This window comes from Canis lupus, chromosome 10, assembly GCF_011100685.1.
Source record: "Canis lupus familiaris isolate Mischka breed German Shepherd chromosome 10, alternate assembly UU_Cfam_GSD_1.0, whole genome shotgun sequence".
Taxonomy (NCBI): Eukaryota; Metazoa; Chordata; class Mammalia; order Carnivora; family Canidae; genus Canis; species Canis lupus.
This window is the reverse complement of record NC_049231.1, coordinates 51232153-51259445: the sequence shown is the minus strand read 5'-3', so window position 1 is coordinate 51259445 and position 27293 is coordinate 51232153. Positions and strand designations below refer to the sequence as shown.

At 39.9% G+C, this 27293-nt stretch overlaps 1 long non-coding RNA gene across 1 annotated transcript in view; it reads left to right on the top strand.

The window, feature by feature from the left end:
* Positions 1–27293, top strand: part of LOC111097744 — a 52549-nt gene that overhangs the window by 20598 nt on the left and 4658 nt on the right. The window contains exon 3 of the long non-coding RNA XR_005365954.1: positions 22797–22978. This is a non-coding gene — a long non-coding RNA (uncharacterized LOC111097744). The remainder of the gene's footprint in view (positions 1–22796; positions 22979–27293) is intronic.

The following is a 27293-nucleotide window of genomic DNA, read 5'->3' as shown; positions in this document are numbered from 1 at the left end:
TGTAGAGAGGCAAGATGTTTCTGTTACAATAACGCCATTGTTTTCTGAATGTGCTATAGACTGTGTTCCCTCCAAATTCATATGCTGAAACCTAATCCCCAACGGGATAGTATTTTATAGGTGGAGCCTTGGGAAGGGTTTGGGTCACAAGGGTTCATGGGATTAATGATTTTATAAAAGAAATCCCAAGGGTGCCTGGGTGGCACTGTCTGTTAAGCCTCTGACTCTTGGTTTTTGGCTCAGGTTGTGGTCTTGGGGTTGTGGGATGAAGCACTCTGTTGGGCTCTACACTGGGCAGGGTCTGCTTGTCCCTCTCCCTCTTTCCTCTCTGCCATGTGTGTGCGCTCGCTCTCTCTCAAAATAAATTAATCTTTTTTAAAAATTAAAAAGCAGAGTACATTACAGAGACATGCTATATTGTGAGGGCCTAGAACAGTAACTGGCATATATTAAAATCTCAATAAATGTTTACTGAATGGATGGATGGATGAATAAATGAGACCTTGGGCATACAAACCCAAGAGAAGAAAGCTAGGATTGATACAGACAGGCTAGTGCCTGAGGCAGATAATCCAATATGGTACAGTATACAGTGACCACATTCCTATTTCTAAGGAGTAGGACAACTCAAGTATAATCAGATTCATTTTGGCAGGTAGGGTTGGGCAGAGGCAGAAATGTTAACCTGATTACTATTCTCCACCCTCAGCTAATGTATTCCCTTCCTTCTCTTTTCCACCTACATGTGTTGCTAAGATTCCATCATTCCTACCACCTAAGCCTACCTACCCATCACCATCTGTAGGGCATCAGAAATGTATATAGCACTCATGACCTAAAGAGCTAGCCTAAGTAACCTGGGTTATATCTAGACATGGAATAGATAAAAGCTACTTATATGCTCTGGTATTGTGTTAGTTCAGGCTGTTATAACAAAGTACCATAGACCAGATGGCTTATAAACAAAAGAAATTTATTTCTCACAATTCTGGAAGCAGGAACTCTAAAGATCAGGGTTTCTGCATGGTTGGATTCTGGTGAGAGCCCACTTCTGGGTTGCAGACTGCTGACTTCTCCTTGTGTCCTCATATTGCAAAGAGAGGGTGGAAGATCTCTCTGGAGTTCCTTTTATAGTGGCACTAAACCCATTCATAAGGGCACTACCCTTATGACCTAATTATCTCCTGAGGGCCCCACCTCCTAATACCATCACACTAGGGGTTAATATTTCAACATATGAATTTTAGGGAGATACAAGCATTCAGTTCATAATAAGTATCAAACCTAAAAATATCTCAACCATTTCAGAAAGCTAGGGCTCAGGCATCAGGCAACATAGACCAATTAAATAGATTCAGTAATACATTCACTTGCTTTATATGAGTCCATATTTGTATTTGTACCACAGTTTTTATACACCGAAGCAGAATTATATATCATTTCATAAGATTCTACTTATTAAATTGACTAACAAGGTAATTCTTTGGGCCTAGGCGGTTGCGGAAGATACAACAAGAATTTGCACAGAAAATAGCAGTAATCTTCTAAATACAGCCAAGTCAATTGTATCCGTTGTGCACTAACAGAAAGACTCCTGGGCTTTAGTAGATAGCCCACTATGTAATCATCCTGGCTGAATAGCCTTGGATACTTTGTTTTGAAGGGAGTGCAGAAATCCTGCAGGTTTAATTGCCAATAAATCAGCATGACCTCCACTCCCTGGCAGTCCTTTTTTACAATGATCTTTTCAACCAGAAAATGAAGAGATGGATTTTACAGTGTGTGCGTACTGCCTAGGGTGAGATAACAGAATTACACTTGCCGTGTTCTCCATTACAGCCCATGCTAGATAATGAAGGACTCTATTAATGACATGTTCTGTTTGCTTTTAGGTTATTTTCATCTTGTATTATAGTTATTTCTTTTTGTTATTATAGATAGCTGTCTTTCCTTTTTAAAAAAATCCTTCTATCATTTGTTAATTCAATATTTTATCATCACCAGAGATTTTATTCCCTAGTTAATTCACAAGAATTTGCATTAAAATATTCTGACTCACTCAAAAAGCTATTCACAACTGATTGAATTGGATGTTACTCTTAGCTGATTTTCAGATTTGTCTTAAAAAGTAGCTACTTTCAGTTAATATTTCTTTCATGACTGTAACTAATACAGAAATTTTAACTATTACCCATACGCAGATGTTACATAACCTGTCGTTTGTACTTCTGAACTGTTTGAATATTCAAGTTTATTTTAACTTGAGTGAGCAATATTTTGTGGTATGTATTTATATATTTAGGTTCTATTGTATGAACACTATAAGAAAACCACAAAATGTAAAATGACTAAATAATAGGTTCCACATCCTACTTAATTCTGAAGTGCCACTGCTATGTCTTCTGAATTTAGGATGATGCTTTTCTTGCCTGAAAACATGAACTGGTCCAGATGATTTCTTGAAGCTCTATCTAGCTTTAAGATCCCTGATGCAACCTGCCTGGTCAGGAAGCCATCTTTCTGTGGGCTGTGTGCTGGGCAATATTGTTGTGTTGACAATATACATTTAAAAAAAATGTTTTAGGATTGAAAAGATTCTGGAATGATGGCCGCAGCCACATAGTTTTTTAATCTCTCAACATCCCTGCATAACAAAACATGGAACCACTAGATAGCAAGACCAAAAACATTTACGATAAAATTAGGTGAAGGAGTAACTCTAGAAAACCCAAAACACAAGCAAATGAAAACAAGGTACCAAAATCCGCAAGTCCTGCCATTTGTATGGTAGAAAGCAGAGGAAAATAATACAGCCTCTAAGTAAACCTGAAAACAGAGCAGAGAAAAATGGCCAACAGATACGTACTGGAGAGGCAGAAGACTTATTTGAGAATAGCAGCTGAAATTGGGAAGTAGGTACCCCACTCAAATGGCAGATGAGTGCAAGAGGTCTCCAGTAAGGATGGAAGGCACTAGAACAGTTTGGTGCTGAATTCATGCAACTGCAAGCCAGGTTTTATTTGAGAGCAAGGAACGGGGAGAGGGACAGGGAAAAGGAGAGAGAGAATCCCAAAAAGACTCCCTGCTGAGTGTGGAGCCTGATGCAGGGCTCATTCTCATGACCCCGAGATGATGATGACCTAAACTAAAACCAAGAGTCGGATGCTTAACTGAGCCACCCAGGTGCCCCAAATCGTTAGACTTTAGAGAAAAAGGGATAAGTCTTTTAGGCATCTAGGGAAAAGGGAATGTGTGCTTTATATGACAAAAACAATTATATTATCATCAGTCTTGTCAACACTTTAATGCTAGACATAAATGGAGTAACATAGTTAAGTACTCAAACCAAATGTGAAGCAGAGGTATATTAGCAAAACTGACCCATCAGGTGTCAAAAGCACAAAAAAAAATATTTATCAACATGCAAGAACTCAGGGAATAGCACTCTCATTTTTCTCTCTGTGGAGTCAACTAGAGGTCAGGCTTTAGATAACCAAAATGACTAGGGAGACATTGAAGAAGAAACCTATACATTAAGAGACTTACTGTAGACAACACTAAGCTGTAGTCTAGAGTTGCACACTTGATGTCTTACCACACATGTGTAATACAAACATAAAGCAAGGTTTGCTTTAATCCTCAGCATAGTGGTTACTTTTATCAAGATAAGAAGCTATGGTTGGACTGGGGATATGGAGGGGCTCCTGGATGGGGCCTGGGGTGGTAAAGTTCTGTTTCCTGGCCTGGATTGTGGTTATAAAGGTGTTGACCTTATAATGACTCATTAAGCTCTATGTTTGTTTTGTATGTTTTTCTGTACCTGTTTTGTTTCTCCGTAAAAAGTTTGTCTTTGTGTCTTTTGTTTTGTTTGTTTTGTTTCAAGAGCTCTGCAAAACAAAGAACTTTAGAAGAGATTCATGCCATATGCTGCTTGCATTCCAGGATACTTGTCAGTGTCTTCCAAAAGTGCTACTGGGAGACCATTTCCCATTAAATTCAGCAAAGCTTGTTCTTGGGATAATAGGCAAACTCATTTCTCTCTACAAACTGACTAAAGGACAGGGTAGGTAGAGAGCAAGTGAGAGACCAGCATAGTAGAAAAGAAAAACATTTTGTCATCCAAGCATAATGCTGCAAAAAAAAATATTAGGCAAAACTGGGAAATCATAGGTATAGGTGCAGCAGCATTAGTACAGTAGTATTGTAAAATCTCTCTGAGAAGCTGCAGAATCCCTCCCTGTCTGTTGAGGTTTATAGCTTTCACTTCATTCAAATTAGATAAAGTGGCTTTCATCCATTTTATCCATTCATCTTTTTTTTTAAGCTGCAAAGGGCTACCTGGAGATCAGTTTTCAACCCAAATCAATCTTTAGGTTATCAGCAGGCTTTCTCTGAAAGCTGACTTTCCTGAAGTATTCATTAAAGGAAAGAACTATAGAGTCCACTGTATGAGCAATAACACATTCCCTGCAATGAGTGAAGAGAGGGCCAGGAGATCTGGATCAGACGATCTGCAAGTATTTATTGAGCACGGATTTTTCTTTCCTTTTTTTTTTTTTTTTAAGATTTTATTTATTTGTTCGAGAGAGAGAGAGAGAGAGAGAGAGAGAGGCAGAGACACAGGCAGAGGGAGAAGCAGGCTCCATGCAGGGATCCCGACATGGGACTTGATCCCGGGTCTCCAGGATCACGCCCTGGACTGAAGGTGGCACTAAACCAACCGCTGAGCCACCCAGGCTGCCTGAGCATGGATTTTTCTATAAAGTCTCAATTTCAAATATGTAGTTGGATCCCCAAATATATGGTCACCAAACCTATTTTATAAAATCATTCATGGGGCGCCTGGATGGCTTAGTCCATTAAGTGTCTGCCTTTGGCTTATGTCATGATCCCAGGGTTCTGGGATCAAGCCCTGTATCAGGCTCCCTGCTCAGCGGAGAGTCTACTTCTCCCTTCTTCTCTCACTCTGCCTCTTCCTCTGCTCATGCTCTCTCTCTCTGTGTCTCTCAAATAAATAAATAAAATCTTAAATAAAATAGGGATGCCTGGGTGCCTCAGTGGTTGAGTGTCTGCCTTCAGCTTGGGGCATGATCCCGGGAGTCCCGGGATCTAGTGCCACATTGGGCTTCCTGCATGGAGCCTGCTTCTCCCTCTGCCTATGTCTCTGCCTCTCTCTGTGTCTTTCATGAATAAATAAAATCTTTAAAAAACAAAAGTAAAATAATTCCTTCTCTGTTTCTTCCTCTCTTAATGAAAACAGTGCTGCACTTGTGGGTAGATGACAGATGGATTTAACTTATTCTTAAAATTTTAAATTATTAGAACTGGCCCAGGAGGTTATAAGGATATGGCCAGAACCACCAAGATGCCACTTGGAGAAGTGGATTAGTAAGCAGGCAGTTATTTAAATCTGGTCAGTTATTTAAGGCAAACTCAGTATCATCTTTTTTTGTTCTCCAAGCCCTTTTGAAAGCTTTGTAGAGTGAACCACATAACGTAGCTTTTATTATTGCTATTATGTGTCTATTGTTCTCCAACTACTTTATGATTATTAACTTTCTGTTCTTATCTGGCTACAAAGCTTCTGGAAGGTAGCAGTTATGTCTTAGACTTCCTTGCATTCTCCATTGCATATAGCAAACAATCCATACTCACTGATCTCATTGATTAATCCTTTAATCTGGGGCAGCCCTGGTGGCGCAGCGGTTTAGCGCCTGCCTTTGGCCCAGGGCGCGATCCTGGAGTCCCGGGATCGAGTCCCATGTTGGGCTCCTGGCATGGAGCCTGCTTCTCCCTCCTCCTGTGTCTCTGCCTCTCTCTCTCTATGCCTATCATAAATAAATAAATAAATCTTTAAAAAAATCCTTTAATCTGTCCATATATTCAATCAACAATATTTACTGAGGGCGAATTATATGCTGGGGTTATACAGCTATAAGCGAGTGTGTGCTCTTGTGAAACTTCCATTTTAATTGTTGGAATAAGTTGGAATAACTTTTCTTTTCTTCTAAAACTATGGACTCTAAAATGACTAAGTTCCCCATAATAGCAGGTCCTAAACCACCCTCTGTCCAAAAAGAATTCCCAACCAGTTCTGCTGCTTAGTTGCAGGCAAATTAAAAGAAAAGAAAAAACAAAACGGGTTCAGCAGGTATGAATTCTTTCTGATTGCTCTCTCCCTTTCAGTGGGGTGCATTCTTCAAAAAGTCAAGCAAAACCTTTCAAAATCCTGGGGGCGGGAGGATCCATACAGTTTCCCTTTGACTCCTGTACTTCTCTCCATTACTTTCTCTCAGAAATATACTATTGTATATGTGTATATCTGTATCTGTCTATATGTAGACATACACATGTATATGTATGTGTACATAAATTGACCTATGTGTATATTTGCACATGTGTGTATAAATAATGTTTGACTCTCCTCTCTTCACCCCTTTATATAAAGTGTTTTTAGGGGAGATTTTTATTTTTAAATCAGTGGTCACCTTAGTGCCCTTTGCCTTCTAAAGAGATTTCTCAAAGGCAGGGTGGTGCCAAAGCTGTAAACCTCTGCCTTTGTGATTCTCTTTTTGATGTTGGAGCTCTCTCACCACCTGCTCTTTTTATCTAAGCAATTCCCAAGCTTCCACAAGCCTGGGAATTTGGCTACTTCTTAATCACTGTTATTTATTTCATCAATAGTGTCGAAGTGGCAAATTTTATGGTACCATGACAACATTGGCTCTCAAAGTAAGTGTTTTCCTGATTTTGTTTGTTTTGACAAAATAATCTTTCTAATTTAGGTAAACTAAATACTTTTGCCCTCTGTCAAACTGCCCCAGATTTATAATACATATAGTATAAAAATGATAAAACTCTGTTCTTAAAAAATTACAGTGCAATTTGGTGCAATGCTGCAGATAATATTAAAAATCAATTAGAGATGCCAGTAGAGTATGTGACTCTTGATTTTAGGGTTGTGGATCGAGCTCTATGTTGGGTGTAGAGATTATTTAAAAATAGAATTTAAAAAAAATCAATTAATTGATATATATATATATATATAGCTATAGTGATCTTCTGAATGAGGAAAAGAGTGAAAAAGCCACAGGGTCTGCTCTCAGTAAACATAGTATCACTCTTGCATCCCACTGCTGCTACCAGGCCAATAACATCTAGTAAGCACAATACTTGCTGAATGAATAAATTAAATTCTTCTTTTATCCACTGCTCCCAGATCCCTAATACCTAAAGAGTGGGTTATCTATGAAGATAAGGAAATGTGTGATTAATATAAATAAAGGATTATAATAAATCATGCATCATTTAAAAATAGTATCACCATGGTCAGAATTTAGTGCTTTAAGTGAGGGTTTATAAAAAATTGTTCACCTGCTTTTTGTACATCATTTGACTAATCTGATTATAGACAGGTAGGAAGATAAATGTTTCCCAGAAAGGAATAAGGAATCTTTTTTCTTGTGGAAATATACATTCCAAGTACTTCCAAGGTTTATTCTAGATGATCCATTCTTAATATCCAAAGAGTTGCTGTTGAGATATTACTGCTCTGAGGTGGGGCTGAGTGTCTTTGAGGTAATATGAATTTATGGGTTTTCATGTGGGGTGATCGTTTTTATTTGTCCAAGTAGAAAGGGCACGTGGAAAGCAGATGGCCGTCATTTGGCACAGAATGGCTCCAGATGATTGTACTGTTCCCAAGTTAAGCTCTGAGGAAGTTCACAGTAAGCTGTCTGTAGATAGACTATTGGTGAAACTCGTAGGTAACTCTGGAGTGATTCCTGTGTGTGATTCCTATGCCCTCCTACTCTCATCCTTTATGCTATAGGATCTCCTTATATAGATTTGTTTACCTTACAGGAGACTTTTGAAATGATACGTAGTCCTATAGGACTAAAGGGTTCTAGTCAAACAAATACAGTTCATGTCTCTTTTCCATACCAGAAATGACAGAGAAAATACTGAAATTCCTTAGATTTCCTCTTTATTCATACAAAGAGAACAACAGTAATGCAGTACCCTTGTAGAGTCTACATTGAATTAAGCAGCTGGTCTTACTTATCAAAGCAGTTTCTCTAATAGTGGATCATTTGGGTGGGAGGGCTGGGGACTTAGGGCATATGTTAGACAAGCAGTTGAGTATTTCTAACCCTTAAAGATATGATAGTTACAACCCTCAAAGGAAGTATAGGAAAATTAATTCTTTGCTAATGTGTTACTACTGACCCGTGAATTCAAGCTATAATTTTCTCATATAACATATTTGAAACAGCTAGCTTGCCTATTTCCACTATCCACAAAGCAAAGCTATAGTCTTCTTTCTAACTTGTCTAACAAGTGAGTAGAGGACATGGGGAATTTGAAACCTGACCAAGTCTCCAGATGGGATACATACTACACATTGACTACTGAAATATATTGGAGATCAGTAAAAAAAACACCAGTGTGAATCAAAAGTGTATAACTTAAGAAATAAGTCTATATGTATCTTTAAATAATAGATCTCTATGTACCCCTACTTCTTGATCTATGTTGAGTCACATCTTCATTCATTTAACAAATATTTATGAAGTTCCTACTATGTGCTAGGCTCTGAGAGGCAATGGAGACATGATAGTGATTGAAACTGATAAAAAAATTGTGAGGCTTACACCCCAGTGTATTTAAGAATAGTGATTCAGTGTATGAGCCACATTCACCAAATTAATTCCAAGATTGCTCTAACTGACCCATTTTATTTTAGCCTGTCTCTGACCACTCTTGGCTCTTAAATGTTCTTCACTTTCTTTTCTGAAGAACACTTTAGTTTGGCACATTGCTGGACAATATTTCACTTTATTCTTCACATTCTTCACTTTGTTCTTAGTATTCCAAAACCTTCTTTCCCTTCTTTCCCTTCTTTCCCTTAGTGTGTGTCTCCCCTGAGAAAAAAACGACTTGAGGACTAGCCTGTTGACTTGCAGCTCCCAGAACCTACCACATTTCTATATAACTCATATCAGAGATGGCCTGGATCGGGAACAGATAACAAACAATAGACCCGTGCTTTGTTATAAGCTGCAGAGTGTATGATTGTGTACCATAAGGAGTATTTGGAGGATAGCTTCTGCTTGGCCCAGTGGAAGTTAAAAATAAACACAATAGTACCAAAGCAAAAGTAAGAAGCAGTTCAAGATGACTTCTGCCACTCTTATCTCTTGTTTTCTTTCCCTCTTTGCATTTAGTAAATGTTTTCTACCTTTTTACATATTGCTTTAGTCATTTTAGAGGCCACTAAAAAGCTATGTCTCTCCTCTGACCTATCCCTCCTACTCTCATGGAAGGGAATGCTGGCTGCAGCACCACATTAGGCCTGATCCCTAAGAACTACTAGGAGTGGAAGGAAGTACCTTAGGATTTCCTTCCCTACCCCCTCAACTCTGAATCTTCATTCACTATGCTATGCCCTAAGCCTGCCTCCCAGGTTCCAAGATCTAGAGCAACTACCCACAGACCTGTGTTTCTGTATGATTGTGGTAACTAGCATTGGTTGAGTGCTTACTGTGAGCTAGACTCACGTTAAGTACTTTATATGCATTATCATGCTCAATCTTCCCAACCCAATGAGATAGGCACTGTTATTACCACACAGTAAGCTCTGAATGAACACTTATTTTAGTACTGGGCAGGAATGCAACACAGAGTTTTGGTTCTGGGGGTTGAGATTCAAGAGAGAGAAAACATTTTATATTGGTTATGTATTGCTATGTACTCCCAAAAGTTACCAAATTTAACAGCTTAAAACAACAAACTGCTACTATCTCATAGTTTCTGAGGGCCAGGAACCTGGGAGCAACTTAGCTGAATGGTTCTGGCTCAGGGTCTCATGAGTTTGCAGTCCAGGTGTCAGCCAGGGATGTAGTCATCTGAAGGCCTGACTGGGACTATTGGATCTGCTTCCAAGACAGCTGACATACGTGGCTCTTGACAGAGGCCTCAGTTCCTTACTGACTGTTGGCAGAAGACCTCAATTCCTTGCATCATCAGTCTTCTCACATGGCTGCCTCAGCCTGGCCATGTCAAGGTTTTTTGATTCTTATTTTATAGCTGTTGGGAACTTAGACATTTGATCTTAGTAGAGGAGAGAGGATTCTGATGCATGCTGTCAGATTGCAGAGATCATTCTTACAACCAGAACTCTATAGGGCCCTACCCTCAAAGGGCTGGCCATGCTCTCATAGTTCCTTCCAGCCACCAGTCCAAAACCAAGAAAAAAGGGGAGGGGTACTAGGGCAGGAAATGGGATATAGCCTGAGTGTTACTCAAGATTCCCTTGAGGATATATATGGTAGGGCATCCTAGAAAACTGGGAGGTAAATAAATGGTTAGATCAGAAGAACACCAGGACCAGAGATAGAATGAGACAGTTAAAGAAGGGGATCTCCTGCTTCAGATGGGCTGATTGAGGGTCTTCATTTCCTGGTATGTATAAAAGTGACATAAGAAATCTGATATTGAGGGCAGCCTGGGTGGCTCAGCGGTTTAGCGCTGCCTTCAGCCCAGGGCATGATCCTGGAGACCCAGGATCGAGTCCCATGTCAGGCTCCCTGCATGGAGCCTGCTTCTCCCTCTGACTGTCTCTGCCTCTGTGTGTGTGTGTGTGTGTGTGTGTGTGTGTGTGTGTGTGTCATGAATAAATAAATAAAATTTAAAAAAAAGAAAAGAAATCTGATATTGGTACAAAGTATTCAAGGATGTTTTTCATTAATGCTGAAAAATTAACCCAATAAAAGGAAAGGATAGAGACACTTGCCTTGGCAAGGTAAAAGGAACACGAATTACAGCCATTAATATGAACTGTTGGCCATTTTTGCCTGGCTAATATAATCACATTCAGGAATAAATGCAAGGAAATCAAGGGCTCTGAAGTATAGGTAGGAGACTCTGAGAAATTCCTTTACTGAATATTTCTCATAGGACTGGCTCTGCCCTACTACCCTCTCCTTACAAAAAACTAAATAGAAAGTAGCTATTCCTCTTGAAAAATGGTTTTTGCCCTAGAGATCTCTGGGGTGCTGACCCAGAAGAATACAGTCATACAAGAATTCTGTTAGAGGTGATACCAAATTAAGAAGTTCATATGTGGGCAGCCCCGGTGGCGCAGGGGCTTAGCGCCGCCTGCAGCCCAGGGCGTGATCTGGAGACCCTGGATCGAGTCCCACGTCAGGCTCTCTGCATGGAGCCTGCTTCTCCCTCTGCCTGTGTCTCTGCCTCTCTCTCTCTCTGCATCTCTATGAATAAATAAATAAAATCTTAAAAAAAAAAAAAAAGAAGTTCATATGTGTCTTCTTCTTCTGTGAAGCCTTTTAGTTTTGCCATGGGGTTCCTGGTACTCCCTATACCTCTCTTGCCTATATGAGAGTTTGGATTAAGTGTGAAGAAGGAAGAGTTAGTCATTTGAAAACATGGAACACTGGGGAGGACAGATACAAGGCGAAGGAAGGTTGTATTGCCCTAGGGATTGTTAGGGAACTCTTCCCAGTTAGATTCTCTGTGACCTGACTCCTTGAACCTCTTTTCTCCTTTCCACAGTTCTGAAAAATTTAGCTTTTTTTCTTTTCCTTTTTGATCTCTTAGTACCAACTATACTTCTTGATTCTCATTTTCCTCTAAGAGAAGTTATGGATTGGGATGTATCCCTGTCTTACTGTGCACCAGAATCAGTACATAGGCTCTTTCAATTTTAAGAGCTTTGTTGGGAGCACCATGGGAAAACAGAAGGGGATTAAAAAAAATTAAAACATGAAGAAGTTATGAAGTCTCCAAACACCCTACACAACATTTAACTTTATCCTTATCTGGTACCCAGACGGGTAGATGGCTCTTTTTCTGCCCCTGAGGGTGGAACTCTCATCAGAGCTCCTCCTTTCTGCACCTCTTCCCTCCCTTATCTTGTTCCCACAGAGCCCTTCCTCCTTCCCTGGTGGCCTCTCTTTCAAGATGTATAAGTACAGTTTAGGTGTAGACATGTACTCCCAGACCCAGAGAATAATTTACTGTCAGAGTCCCTCCAAGACATTTCTTTCAATGCCTTCCTCATACTACCTCAGGAGCTAAAAGCATAAAAATTGCAGTTGAAAAGAAAAGACACGGGGAGTGGTAAAGCTATAGATTTGGGGAAGGCACTGAAGATATATCATACTTTGTCATTTTGCTGAGGCCCTTGATAGCTGGTCCGAGTGCTTCTGGCCATCATCTCTAGGTAAAGCATTTAATAGACTGCTCTAGATGGATGTTCTCTATAACTGAATGTAGACACTGCAAATTTTAAACAGTATGAATCAGAGGAACCCAACCTGGTATAACCAGTTTATGGGATAAAACAGTTACCCACCACAGCTTGATAATATCATACACAAGAACAAAACTTGGTAGCCTTAGTTTACTAAATGGGCATCAAAAATACTAGTCATTTTTTATAGTGGAAGGGAGAGTACATCCAAAGTCAACATTTAAAAATGTCCCCAACTCTTGGTGTACTTAATGCATTCAACAACGAAAAGTTCAACAAAGATTAGAAATTGGAAGCTGAATATTGATGTCATTTCAAAGCACTCAGAAGTAGTTAGGTAACTCACTTAGGTATAGCTTGTTAGTAGTTAAGTCTTTAGTGATACGAAGTACACTTAATGTGACAAACCTCTTAAAGGTCACTCCATAGCTTAATTTCTCACTTATGTTTAAATAACATGGTCCTAGTGCTGAGTGTCTCTTGGCATCATCAATGATAACTGAGGCTGGTCTCCTTACTTTCCTTGATTTCTTGCCCCTCTCCATGATCCTGAGGTCCTGAGGTGGAGCTCCACATCCAGCCTAAGGAGAGGAAACAAAGGCAGGCTATTATCTATAATAATAAATAAACTAATTGGAAGCATTATACATAAGTAATTATGTATCCTTAAAATTTTATTTTATGAATAAAATTTCTATATCTATGTATGCTTAAAAATTGATCTTAAATTTGAGAAATAAAAAAACTCTACATTGGTGAAGGCAGCTAATGACACAATGGTTTGGAGAAGTTGGAAAAAAAGAAAAACAGGTCAAGAAAAGAAAACCCAGAGGTGCCTGGCTGGCTTGGTAGAGCGTGCAGTTGTTGATCTTGAGGCTGTGGGTTCAAGCCCTGTTTTGATTGTAGAGATTACTTAAAAATAAGATCTTGAAAAAAACCCACTGAAGAATTTTGAGAAATTCCAGATAGATTTGGACTTATTGACGGAGGCAGGAAGTGATATGACCGATCAGGTCTGACTTGAGTATCCATAATTTTCAAGAGGAATTTTGAAATTCTCAGCTAAGCTAAATTTGCTGAAAAAAAGGAAAAGACTCTAGAATTTATGATTCTCTGCCCATGGGTTTTGAAGAACTGTTTACAAGTGTGGAACAGCCCTAAGGTTAAAAATGGGGGCAACAAGTTTGTTGCCCTGTCCAAGACAGCTGGACCTCCTGTTCTTTTTTTTTTTTTTTTTTTTTTTTTATGATAGTCACACAGAGAGAGAGAGAGAGAGAGAGGCAGAGACATAGGCAGAGGGAGAAGCAGGCTCCATGCACCGGTAGCCCGACGTGGGACTCGATCCCGGGTCTCCAGGATCGCGCCCTGGGCCAAAGGCAGGTGCCAAACTGCTGCGCCACCCAGGGATCCCTGGACCTCCTGTTCTTATCCAGCAACATGGAAATGGTTGTGGTTCCCTGGATACTCCATGTTGTGGACTGCCCCACCCACCCACATCACCATCCACTGTTATCAGCCCTATTGCTTTCTCATAGTGTTGTGTACTTCGCTTCTGTGGCAGTTAACACAGTTTGTAATTAATTTATTTTTTTGAAAATTTGATTGTCTGACTTCATCATACTGCAAATTTCAAGAACGGGGACTATGACTATTTTTTTTAGAATTGTATCTCAATGCTTACCTAGTACAAGGTATCTTAGTAGCAATGAGTAAATATTTTTGAACCAATAAGCCTTAGCATATGTTTTTTTTTTCTTTTCTTTTCTGCTTGGAATGTCTTCCCAGTTCCAATTCACCGACGCTTTCATATTTATGTTTTCCAAAACCCAGCTTATATCACCACTATAAAATACTGCTCCTTTAAAGGAAATTATGGCCTCCTTTCTCTGTATATCTTCTAGACCTCTGGATTGCTCTACTCACAATACTGTTCTGTAATTATTTCTTTACATAACTCTCTTGGCAATCAGACTGTGAGGTCCTTAAGTCCAGTGACTGGGCCTTATTATTATTTTTATTCTCAGTATCCAGTGGCATTAGTAGATGCTTATAGATATTTGGGAACTGAGGTAATAAGTGAAGCCTATGTTTTCTGGCCACCTCAACAAAGGAGAAATCTTTTGAAGGGCAGTGGTGAACTGTAGGTTCACAGTTCAGTGAAGGTGCAGAACATCAGTGATGCCCCCAGGTAACATAGGTGTTGTTTCCCTGTACTTTAGAAACCCACTACTTTTCTCCCTCATTCTCATGGCCCAAATGGAGCTTCCCAGACCACTGTCTATGATATAGCTCAAGACAAAGAATCTTTCTAGGGAGGTGCCTGAATGGCTTAGTCAGTTAAGCATCTGACTTGATTTTGGCTCAGATCATGATCTCAAGGTTCTGGGACAGAACCCTGTGTTGGGCTTCACACTCAGAGTCTGCTTGGGATTCTCTCTCTCTCCCTCTCCCTACCCCTCCCCTCTTTCTAACTCTCTATCTCTCTCTAAGATAAATAAATAAAATCCAGGGTGCCTGGGTGGTCAGTTGATTAAGTCTGTGCCTTCAGCTTGGGTCATGATCCTGAGGTCCTGAGGTGGAGCTCCACATCAGACTCCCTACTCAGAGGAGAGTCTGCTTCTCCCTCTACCCCACCCCCCTGCTTGTGCTCTCTTTCTCACATTCGCCTTCTCTCTGTCTCTCTCAAATAAATTTTTAAGAAAATATTTAAATATATAAAATCCTTAAAATTCTATGTTTTTTTACTCTGATAGCTGAGCGATAGGAAGCAGTTCTTTCCTCTCTGCTGTTACTAATGTCAAGGTATGAGCACAAGTTATTCCTTACTACTGGAGAATGTAGCCATCTCTAGAGAGTCCTAAGAGGATCAAGTGTCTAGTTCTAGTAAGATCTAGCCATACCTGCCTTTCCGGTATTTGGTTTTGTAAGCAAATACATTCCCTTTTGGACTAGACCAGTAAAGTTGTAAAGACTTACTAGTAAAAAATAAAAAAGACTTACTAGTAGGCAGAGCTCAGCTCTCCACCACTGTTGGTCTTCTTTTCCCATTCTTCCCCCAGCCTCTCCTCTAAAAACTTATTGAACAAATAATAAAGAATGTCTTGGAGATAATAGAAAAAATATATATTGCTCACTGCCCCCAGTTCCCAGCACAGAATTCCTAAAACCTTTGTAATTTACTAAGTGATAAGAATAGCAGGAGCACTGTTTGTTCTAATATTTGGTCTTTGACCCCCATTCTTGACAAAGAGTTCCTAAATCCCTTGGAATTTCCTGGGTGACAGCAGTAACTCTTGGTGGGCTTCTGGATAGGGGCTGGCCACCAAAAAGACCAAGCTGTGATTAGAAGCTTGGAGTCTTCAGTCCCACCTCCCATTCTCTAGAGAAGGGAGAGGCCCTGGAAAGGAGTTAATAATTGATAATGCCTACGTGATAAAGCCTCTGTAAAAATCCCAGAAGTATGAGATTCTGAAAGCTTCCAGGTCAGTGGACACATCCACGTATTGGGAGGGTGACACGGCCTGATTCCATGGGGATGGCAGCTCCTGCTCTGAGGAATCTCCTGAACCTTGCCCTATGTGTCTTGTCATCTGGCTATTCATCTGTATTCTTTATTATATCTTTTAATAAACAGGTAAACCTAAGTAAGTGTTTTCCTGAGTTCTGTGAGCCACTCTAGCAAATAATTGAATCCAAAGAGAGGAGGCCATGGGATTCTCCAATTTGTAGCCAAGTCAGACAGAAGTTGTGGCCAGGCTATGTACCTACTACTTGTGATTGGCACCTGAAGGGGAGGACAGTCTTGTGGGACTCATCCCCTCACCTGTGGGATCTGAGGCTATCTCCTGGTAGATAGTGTGAGAACTAAGTTAAATTGTAGGGCACCCAGCTTGTGTCACAGAATTGCTTGCTGAGGGAAAACAAACCCTACACATCTGGCATCAGAAGTATGGGGGTGCCTCACTGGCTCAGTCAGTAAAGTGTGTATCTCTTGATTTCAGGGTTGTAGTTTTGAGCCCAACATTGGGTGTAGAGATTATTTACAAATAAAATCTTAAAAAAAAAAAAAAAGTGTTGTGAGTGTGATAGTGGTGTGAGAGTAAAGGAGAAACACAGGAGGAAAGACTGGGGTTGGGTTTTTTTCTTAATGCAATATCATTTGGAAGACTTCTAGTTTTCAGATGACCAAATAAAAATGGTCCTGCCCCCCCCCCCCCCCACTCCCTTTTCTCTGAAAAGTTGCCTTTAAACAACGAGAAAAACAAAAATAAGGAACACAGAGTTTATCTTTAGTAAAACTAGGAGACAATTGTGACTCTGGACCAAAGTGGAAGAAGATCAAAGCAAAGTCCCTGTATGGGGCCATGTTAATCAGGAGGAGCTGATTCATTCCGCCCAACTGCAGAAAGGCTCAGGGATTAGTGGCACCACCTACCTGAAAGACAGAGGTGAGGCAAGGGAGTGGATTGGGGACTGCTTAAGAGTGTGTAAGGAACAGCTAGACCTGTAGGTTCCCATCTACTCTACAAAGGGCTAACTTTCCCCCACCCTCAGAGATGAGAGTAGAGCCTCTGGAGAAGCAAACTAGAAAGTCTCAGAAAATCAGGCACTGAGGAGAGCTGGCAGTGAGGTACTAGAGTGTGAAAAAAGGGAAGTAAGGACTTCAGTGACAAGTTCTAATGGCACTTCCTCCCCGCTCCTCCCATAGGAGAAACCCACACTGCTAGGGAACAGATCTACCTATGCTAAAATTTAGGGATACCAAATGAAAAACTCAGCTAGCCACCTGCATATATTACATTTCAGTAGAAGATAAACACCCTCAAATAAACAGCTTCCAAACAGCTATTAGGTAATTTATTTTAAGATATAAATGGAAAGACAAAGATCACTGGAGATCTGAGGACAACTTCCGGTATGGAAGTTAGAAACCAGAACAATAACAACAGCAACAATTCAGAGGGGAAAAAACCTTTCAGAGAGAAAAAAAATTATTCAATAGGATTGGGAAAAAGGCCTAACACCAGCCTTCTCAACAGCATTTACAACTAGAAGCTCAGGGATTAATGCCATTAAAAGCCTAAGTAAAAGTTGTGGGGCACTTGGCTGGCTCATTAGGTGGTGCTTGTGACTCTTGATCTTGGGGTTGTGAGTTCAAGCCCCATGTTAGGTATAGAGGTTACTTAAAAATAAACTCTTAAAAAAAAAAAAAAAAGAGCCTGAGTAATAGTTATTTTCAACTTAGAATTCTATACCCACCCACCCAAACCAACCATTGATTATGTAAGAGGATAGGGTAGACACATTTTCATACATGCAAAATCTCAAAAAGATATTCCTGTCACATATCCTTTCTCAAAAAGTCACTAGATGATATGTTCCACCAAATGAAGAAATAAACCAAGAAAGAACACAGTGGATTCAGGGAAGAGGGGATCCAACACAGGAGTAAGGCATAGAACCTCTCCAGGATGATGCCAAAATGAAGTCCCAGAAGAACTCAGAGTAGGTGATGTGGTAGGCCCAGAAGTAACCATGTTAATTTAAGTGGGATGGAAGGTTCCAGGAAAGATGCTGTCAGGGGAAACAAAATGGAGCTACTTGATTATCCAACAGGCTGGTCATATGAGAATTTTTAGTGAGAAGCATTTTATAGAACTGTTAGTGGGTGTGGAAACACAGTTTGTTCAATGAAATCTGGACAAATGACAAAACAGAGGCAGATATCAACTTCAGGACAAACTAAAAGATAGCCAAGAAAGAAAATGCAATCACCATTCTTGAGTCCTCAGCAAACAGTACTTACAGTCCTATTAATTAACACTGAATATGGATTTAGCCAAAAAGTGTGATGCTGGGGGATGAGGGATGGGGCAGAGAAGAGGAAGAGTGCTAATTGCCTTGCCTGCAATGAAAGAAAATCAACAGATAATATCTAACTTGACCAAAAAGGATCATATGCCAAGAAACTTGAAGGCAAATAAGAAACAACTGTAAGAGCTGGAAGTGATTGAGTCTGTAAAATAGGATGGTAACGGTGTGACAGAGCTGTGTGAAAATGCTGTTGATTTTTTCTTAAAGGCTTTTGGGCACTACTGACCTTTTAAATTATGTACATATAGTGCTTTGATAAGTAAAAATTAGTTTAAAAATGTCAAGGGGCATCAAATTACTAGATAGCTCAGTTGCCCGCATGTGGCAATTCAGCTCTGCTCTTATGCTTGAAGGATTGAAGATGTGATCAGAGAGCGGGTCAGAGGACGGGTTATGAAGGGCGATGTGTGCCAACTCAAAGAGCTTGAATTTTATTGTACAGAGAATGGAGAGGCTTCAGGGATCTTAAACAATGGAATAATAGGATTAGACACACTCTCTGAGCATTAGCTTCCTAGACTAGATTGGCCTAGGAAGGACTATAAGGCCACGTTTTCCCCATCAATGTTTTATTATGAAAAATTTCAAATGTTTTAGTTACTAGCTTTAAATTTCTTTTTTTTTTTTTTTAATTTTTTTTTTTTTTTTTTTTTTATGATAGTCACAGAGAGAGAGAGAGGGAGGCAGAGACACAGGCAGAGGGAGAAGCAGGCTCCATGCACCGGGAGCCTGATGTGGGATTCGATCCTGGGTCTCCAGGATCGCGCCCTGGGCCAAAGGCAGGCGCCAAACCGCTGCGCCACCCAGGGATCCCTAAATTTCTATTTATTTATTTTGCTATTTTTATTATACATTATTAAATAATTATAAATGATTTAAATTTGCTATGAAAATTATTCAGAAAAATTGGCTTATGCAGTGAACATCTATATGACTGTCTAGATTCTACAATTAACATTTTTCCATATTTGCCTTCTCACATAATGATCCATCTATCTATCCCTCTGTCCACCTATCAATCCATCTGATATTTTTGATACATTGAGAGACATCAGTATATTTCATCTCAACACTTCAGCATGTATATCATATCTGAGAGTTCTTTTTATAGAAGGGGAAAGCATAGACTGTGGAATCAGACAGATTCCAATCAGAATCTCAGATTTCTGTTTTAATCCCAGATTATAATTTTGCTGTTAGATTATTCAACATAACTGCAGATTTGGGGAGTCTTCATTAAAAAAAAAAAGAATAAAATTATTAGGTGTTTATTCCGTGAATTTCACTAACATTAAATTGTATCTGCATTGGTACAACCTTTTTTAGTATGTTCTTTAGTAACTTAAACATATATTTTTCTAGTTAAATAATTACCCCGTAGTAATTACCAGTTTCTAATTTTAGTTCTAGATTGTTAGCTGTGGGGCAGCCCTGGTGACTCAGCGGTTTAGTGCCGCCTTCAGCCCAGGGTGTGATCCTGGAGACCCTGGATCAAATCCCATGTCAGGCTCCCTGCATGGAGCCTGCTTCTCCCTCTGCCTATGTCTGTTCCTCCTCTGTTCCTGTGTCTGTCTCTCTCTCTGTGTCTTTCATGAGTAAATAAAAATCTTAAAAAAAAAAAAAAGATTGTTAGCTGTATATGTCAACCTCAGAGATCCTATAATCTTGACCATTTTGTCTACCAAAGAGAAGGAATATGATCCTCTTAATGAGACTCAACACCACTGTCTGACACACTGTCAGAGAGAATCTGCCTCATTTTCCTGTGAAATAAGGCTTAGATCTTAGAAGATGATAGGTTTACTCAGAACAGGAAATGAGCTCTTAGATGCCTTTGGGAACACTAATTGCAATGGGTTAATAATTTATCTTTAATAGTTTTCAACAAATATTCATTGAGGGAAATCTTATCAAATACTACAAACTCTTGCTTCTGGTTAATCCTGTCTGCCACATATTTAATAAATGGATTCAGCTTTAGTAACTTCAGCAAATGGAAGCTTATTTATTCAAACACTATCTCTTGATTCTAGGATGCAGAGATGCAGGGATCTTGCCCTCAAGGTACACTCTGTCTAGTGGGGAGTAATATAAGCAAGAAAACTCAAGAAATCATATAGTAGAGAGTAATAAATAGCATAACAGATGCTCAAGATGTAATAGGGTCAAAGCACAGGAGTGGAACCAGCCTCTGTGGAGAAGAGGTTGCTGTCAGGGATCAAGGAAGCCTTTCAGAGAATGCCATACTTGCTTTGTAAAGGAAAGGCCTTGAAAAACCTTACCTGACATAACTTGCATTTTCAAACTGTTTTATTTAATGTCTTTTTATAACTTCTGTTCATTTATTCAACATCTACTGGGGACTGCTCTGTCCCAGGCACTGGCCATGGTTTTGAGAATACAGCAGTGAACTGGGCAGATCTTTCTCACAGTCTGAGGAAGTAAGCATAAGTGTGAAGAACATTGTGATAGAGATGTAACAGGGTCTGTAGCAGAGTGGGCCAGCCCTGGCCCAGGGGGGAGGCATGAGCACACAGCTGAACACTTAGATGTTTGCCTGGTCAATGCGAGTTCTGTTCTGTCTTCTCATTGAAAGTGCAGTCATCGGATGCTCAATGGTTGAGCATCTCCTTTTGGCTCGGGGTGTGATCCCAGTTCAGGGATTGAGTCCTGCTTCTCTCTTGCCTGTGTCTCTGCCTCTCTCTCTCTGTGCCTCTCATGAATATATAAATAAAATCTTAAAAAAAAAAAATGTAATCATCCTCACAGTTATTCTGAATCCTATACAGGGCCCACACCAGGGACTGGGGTTATACTTAGCAGCTCAGAACCCACTGCCTGTTTGGATCTTTTATGCTGGGAAAGCACTCCTGAATCTTCACCATTATGAAAATAACCTATAGTTTCATAGAGTGCCAGAGAGAGTTCTAATTACATTCTTCCAAAGAGTTTTTACTGAGTGTTTATTAAAATCTTGCCTGGTTAAGAAGGACATGAGACTGTAGGTCCTGAAATCACTTAATTTCACAAGGCAGAAGTTCTCTGCTTGAAACTCTAACTCTAGCCAGCAATCTTACAAATGTCCATGATTGGACATGGTGATATAGTGACCTATAGTGATAGGTCACTGTAATTTTCATGGAAGGTGAGTAAGAGGTGCCATCACCAGCTGTCAAAGATGATATATTATAGAAGTTCTTCAGTTTACCAATTTCCACCTTACAAAATCAGACAGATATAACCAAAGCCTGTGCCAGAGCAAAAGCCAGTTAACTCTGCCCATCAACGGATGGCATCAGTAGGAACCAGTATACTATGAGCCTTTCCTGTTACACTTGTACACTTAATAAGTGCTTGTGAAATTCATTGAAAACAAAGTCAGCTTTCCAAAATCCCAGAAACAAAGATGTGGCATCAGAGCTGGAAAGCCACTAAGATAGTGGTCATCTAGTGTAGGCTTTGCCAACCAGTAGATTTTAAAGCTTTATCTGGTACCTGTAACCAAGATTCTAACCAAGATGAATCTCTTAGGCTCTCATCAATGTCTCTGATTTTCCTGGAACCCCCGTTAAGGAATATAGTTGTGTTAATAGTCCCATGGCCATATTCCAACTTCACTTCTCCCCACATTCATTCAGTGGCTCCAGTGTCAGCACCTAACCCAAACCTGCTCTTCCTACAAGTGCTCCATCCTAGTCAATGCAGCTTGATGCCTCTGGTTACTCAGGCCAGCAGTTTGGATGTCATTCATGACTATTTTACTTTCTTCCACAACTGATGGCCAGTCTATCAGACAGTCTTGTTGATTCCACCTTCAACATATATCTAGAATATGATTTCAGCAGCTGCCATCCTAATCCAAGTTACCATCACTTTCTCCTGAATAAGTGTAGTAGTCCCTTACTTGGAGACAGCATTTCTACCTTTGCCCCTTCTTGTCTTCTCAATAGAAGATAAAATGATCACTTTAAGACCCAGGTCAAGTCATGTCATTCCTCTAATCAAAGCCCTCTAGTGATTTCCATCTCACAGTGTATATGCTGACGTCCTTACCACAGCCTCAAATGCCCTGAATGATGGGAGCTCTTCCCCTCCCTCCTGCTCCAACCACATTGTCCTTCTAATGCATATGGCACTTTCCCATCTCAAGAACTTTTCTTTCTGTTCCCTTGGCCTCCCCTTCTTTCTGCAGGGCTCCTTCACTGTCTTCAGTTCTCTGCTCAAATGCTGCTGTATTGGTGAGGCCTTTCCTAGCCACCGTGTAAAAATTAGTAACATCCTTTCCCTTATCTCAAACCTTTCTTTTTCCCCCTACTCTGTTGTTCTCCAGAGCACTTATCATAATCTGATAGACTATGCTTTGCTTGTCTACGTATTTATTGAATATCTCCACCTAAGCTTCATGACAGAGGGACTTTATCTTCTTCCCCTCCATATTTCTAGCACATAGGACTCTGCTCATTTTCTAGTATTTAACAAGCATTTGTTGGATAAACAATACATAAGTCATAGCTTTATTGCTAAAAATGTTATTACTAATATTGTTATGATAATTCAGATTTTTCTTTTGTTAGCAGGCTGACTTCTATTCCTCTAAGACTCTACTTAGGAATTCCAAATTCCAAAAATTTTTAATTTTATCTTCCAGACTGGCTTAGAAGTCTCTTCCCTGAGCTTCCATAACAACCTGAGCAGGTCTCCATCAGAGCCCTTGCCACATGACAATGTCTGTTTTACCTGGGGCACTTCCCCACCATTGACCTGTGAGTGGATCACGGTATCTTTCAACTGAGCTTCACAGGGCTTCACACAATGTTTGGCACATGTTAGGTAAGTCTATAGATATTCAAAGGAAGAAAAGAGGAATCAAGGGATAAAGAAAAGAAGGAAGGAATAAAAGAATGGATGCAAAGCAGGCTGTAATTTTCATTTCTATTAAAAAAAAAAAAAAAAGAACCCTTTACAAAGTCAGTTAACACACTTCAGGGCAGCCTGGGTGGCTCAACGGTTTAGTGTTGTCTTCAGCCCAAGGTGTGATCCTGGAGACCCGGGATCGAGTCCCACATCGGGCTCCCTGCATGGAGCCTGCTTCTCCCTCTGCCTATGTCTCTGCCTCTCTGTCTGTCTCTCTCTCTCTGTCTCTCATGAATAAATAAATAAAATCTTAAAAAAAAAAGGAATTAAGTTCTGACACATGGTAGATCATGGACATTATGAGAACATCATGCTAAGTGAAATAAGCCAGTCATAAAAGAACAAACACTGTGTGATTCCACTTACATGGGTACCTAGAGTAGTTACATTCTTAGAGACGGAGAGTAGAATGGTGATTGTCAAGGGCTAGAGGAAGGGGGAAATGAAGAGCTGGCATTTAACAGGTACAGAGATTCAGTTTCACAGGATGAAAGCATCCTGGAGATGGATGGTGGAATGGTAGTACAAAAATATGAATGTACTAATGCCACTGAATGGTTAAGATGGTAAAGTACGCTGAACCAATGAACCACCCAGGCATCCCCAGAACTTAACTCCTTTTTAAGGCAGAATAATATTCTATTGAATATATACCACATTTGTTTATCCATTCATCGGTCCATGGGCACTTCAGTTGTTTCCACATTTTGGCTACTGTGAATAATGTTGCTATGAACATGGGTGTATGAATATCTATTTCAAGTTCTTGCTTCACTTCTCTTGCGTATATATCCAGAAGTGGAATTGCTGAATCATATGGTAATTCTATTTTTAAATTTTTGGGGGAACTGCCATACATTCTCAATAGTAGCTGTACCTGTTTACATTCCCACAATGGGCACAAGAACTCTTGTGCCTCACTATTATTTTTTCTTTCCTTTCCTTCTCTTCTCTTTTCTTTTCTTTTCTTTTTTCTTTCTCCTTCCTTCCTTCCTTCCTTCCTTCCTTCCTTCCTTCCTTCCTTCCTTCCTTCCTTCCTCCCTCCCTCCCTCCCTCCCTCCCTCCCTTCCTTCCTTCCTTCCTTCCTCCTTCCTTCCTTCCTTCCTTCCTTCTCTCTTTCTCATAGAAGCCATCCTAATGGGTGAAGTGCTGCAGAGTTCTTAAAATCTGAGTACATCTGCAAATACATTTAAGCTCCCAGTAGTGAGTCTTTAGCCTGAAAGGCAGCCAGTGGTACTGAGGTGAACTTCTGGAATTTGTTCAGCTGCATAGGCACTTATTCCTCTCTCCCCATCTGCTTACGCCTGGCAAAGCCCCACCAGCCACTTTTGAGTGGATTCAGTGGTATAAATTCTCATGATTCCTAGAGCCTAGCTGCTCAGCAGCATTCAATATATACTTCGAACCTTACTCTCCTCTTCACAAAAGGCAATTGAAGAGGAACTATATGTGGTTTACTTGCAGGAAAGAGGTAGCATAAAGGCAATAAGCAGGCTGAGTGAGTTATAAAGTAAGAAAGGGAGGCAGATTCTATAGACTTCTTATGTGTCAGTGGCAAAGCTGAGTGAAGGAATACCTGAAAGGCCCTTTTCCCCAGCCACATCCCACATCACCCCCATCAGCCCCTCACCCCTGGAGTCTAGATCTGTTCTTAAGAAGCTTTGGTGTTAGATCATTTCTCCCTTATTGCAGACAATTCTAAACATATTTCCAAAAACTTATGTGCAGGCTAATGGGAGGGGAGCTATGAATTAAACATTTTAATTTCACGATTAACTGTTACTCTGGGCAAGTCAATAAACCTCTCTACACCTGTTTTCTCAGCTATGAAATCAAACTATTGGACAAGAAGTCTTTAAGGACCTTGCCAGCTCAAAATAATCTTAATTCTAAAACTTTCAATGATCCAAAAAACGTTTCCTTTTATTTTAGAAATGTTTCATATATATCAAAGCAATTCTGTCTTATTCTGCCCTCAGTGGCAACCTCATTTAAATTGAGTAACTCTAAAAACTTAGAATCAGATGCTTGTTGCTATTTATTCTCTGCCAGAATATTGTAAATGTGTGTGTCTGCATTTGCAGAGAGTTGTGACTTCTCAGTCATTTGCCCTCTTATCTGCCACCACTTCCCAATGTTTCTTTTCTGAAAGCACACGCAAAAATGTTACTAGATTAGATGTAATTATAAAATGCTACCTAGAAGCAAACATTATATCAAGCATGTGCTCAGTGGTACTCAAAAGCTGTAACTGTTCATGTATCACTCTCTTTTACTCACTCACTGTCAAATTCACTTTGCAAACAATGTAAAAAAAAACAAAATTCAGAAATGTCACTCTCTCCCACAATATCACCATGATTGAAAGGAATTGAGCCTGTTACTGTTATGGGCCAGATGTTTTAATGGGTTTTCCAGCCTGTTGAAAACCATTTCAGGATGCTGAGTCGAGGAGTGTGAAACCTGGAATCACCCAATTGTTTCTGACACACCTTTCAATTGATGCCATCAGGCATTTCTTAGAGTAAGCCACTGCTCACCTGTTAGTCATGTTCTATTTCATCAATTTTTAAAAATAAAAATTATTTATTAAAAACAATTCTTTATACCTATTCATTCACTCATTCTGTGTTCTGAATAAACTTTTAGAAAAAGGTTATGGGGCACCTGGGTGGCTCAGTTTAGCATCTGACTTTTAGTTTTGGTTAGTCATGATCTCGTGGGTTGTGAGATGGAGCCCCACATTGGGTTGGGTTCTGCCTAAGTGGGGAGTCAGCTTAAAAGATTCTCTCCCTCTGTCCCTTCCCCTACTCACTCTCTCACATGCACACTCTCTCAAGTAAATAAATCTTTAAAAAAAGGTTAAACATGCTGCCCCAGAGTTGTTGTGTATGCTCTGATTTATCAATAGTTGTTACCACATGTAGAAGAGAATCTCATAGATAATTCTTAATTTTTAAACCTCTTTTACACTTACTTTGGCAGCATATAGTATAGTATACAGGATAGATACAAATCAAATAACTTACTTTAATGATTCTAAAATAAGGTTTGCAGTTTCTCTATGTTAAAAATCTATATTATAAATTATTTCATTTGAATATCAATTGCAAGAAACAAATCACCTCCTGTTTTAAGCAAAAGAGCCTTCAGTTCAGAGAGTTAGGGAATGGTTAGGGAGGCTAATAGGAGTGGGATAAGTTAGGTTCTTTCTAATGACTCCCTGAACATCCCCACTGAACTGTCCTGCCAGAGGAGTATCATAGTCAAGAAAGTGAGTAATCAGAGCCTACTCTGGAAAGTTTAAGAATGTATAAGTAGGGGCTCCTGGGTGGCTCAGTTGGTTAAGCAGCTGACTTGATTTCCACTTATGGCATGATCTCTGGGTTCTGGATCAAGCCTGAGTTGGGCTCCATGCTCAGTGGGGAGTCTACTTCAGGATTCTGTCTCTCCCTCCACCCCTACCCCTATTCTCTCTCTTTAAAAATAAATAAATCTTTTTTCTTCTTCTTTTTTTTAAATAAATAAATATTAAAAAAAAAAAAAAGAATAAGAATACACCACTAACTATGATCCAGGCAAGACTCAGAAGCCTTCACTGCAACTGCCTTTTGACATTTATGAGGCTAGTCTCTGGACACCAGGCTACTGTTGCAGAAAAGCCCAATAATTCCATGACCATCGCTGTCAGCAGCAACACCTAAGAACTCAAGAAGATGGCACTGACCCCTTCTGCTTTCCAAATCTTACATAATGCACTGAATTGGTACGATCTGTTTCATACCTAGAACCAACTGCAAGGGAGTATGAGAAGTGTGAGGTTTTTTTAAACACAGATAATCATTAACTAATTGTCATAAGTATTACAAAGGCAAAACACAGAATATACTAAGAACACATAACAGGGTTATCTGACTTTGTCTGCAAAGGTCAGAGACATTTTTCCCCCTTGTATTTTTTTTTTAAGATTTTATTTATTCATTCATGAGAGACAGAGAGAGACAGAGAGAGAGAGACAGAGAGAGAGAGAGGCAGAGGGAGAAGCAGGCTCCACGCAGGGAGTCCAACACTGGATTCAATCCTGGGTCTCCAGGATCACGCCCTGGGTTGAAGGCGGCGCTAAACCACTGAGCCACCCGGGCTGCCCTCCCCCTTGTATTTTTATAACAAATTACACAGTCTCTTCTATACATTGCCTTTTTCATTTAATAGAATATCTTGGATATTACCA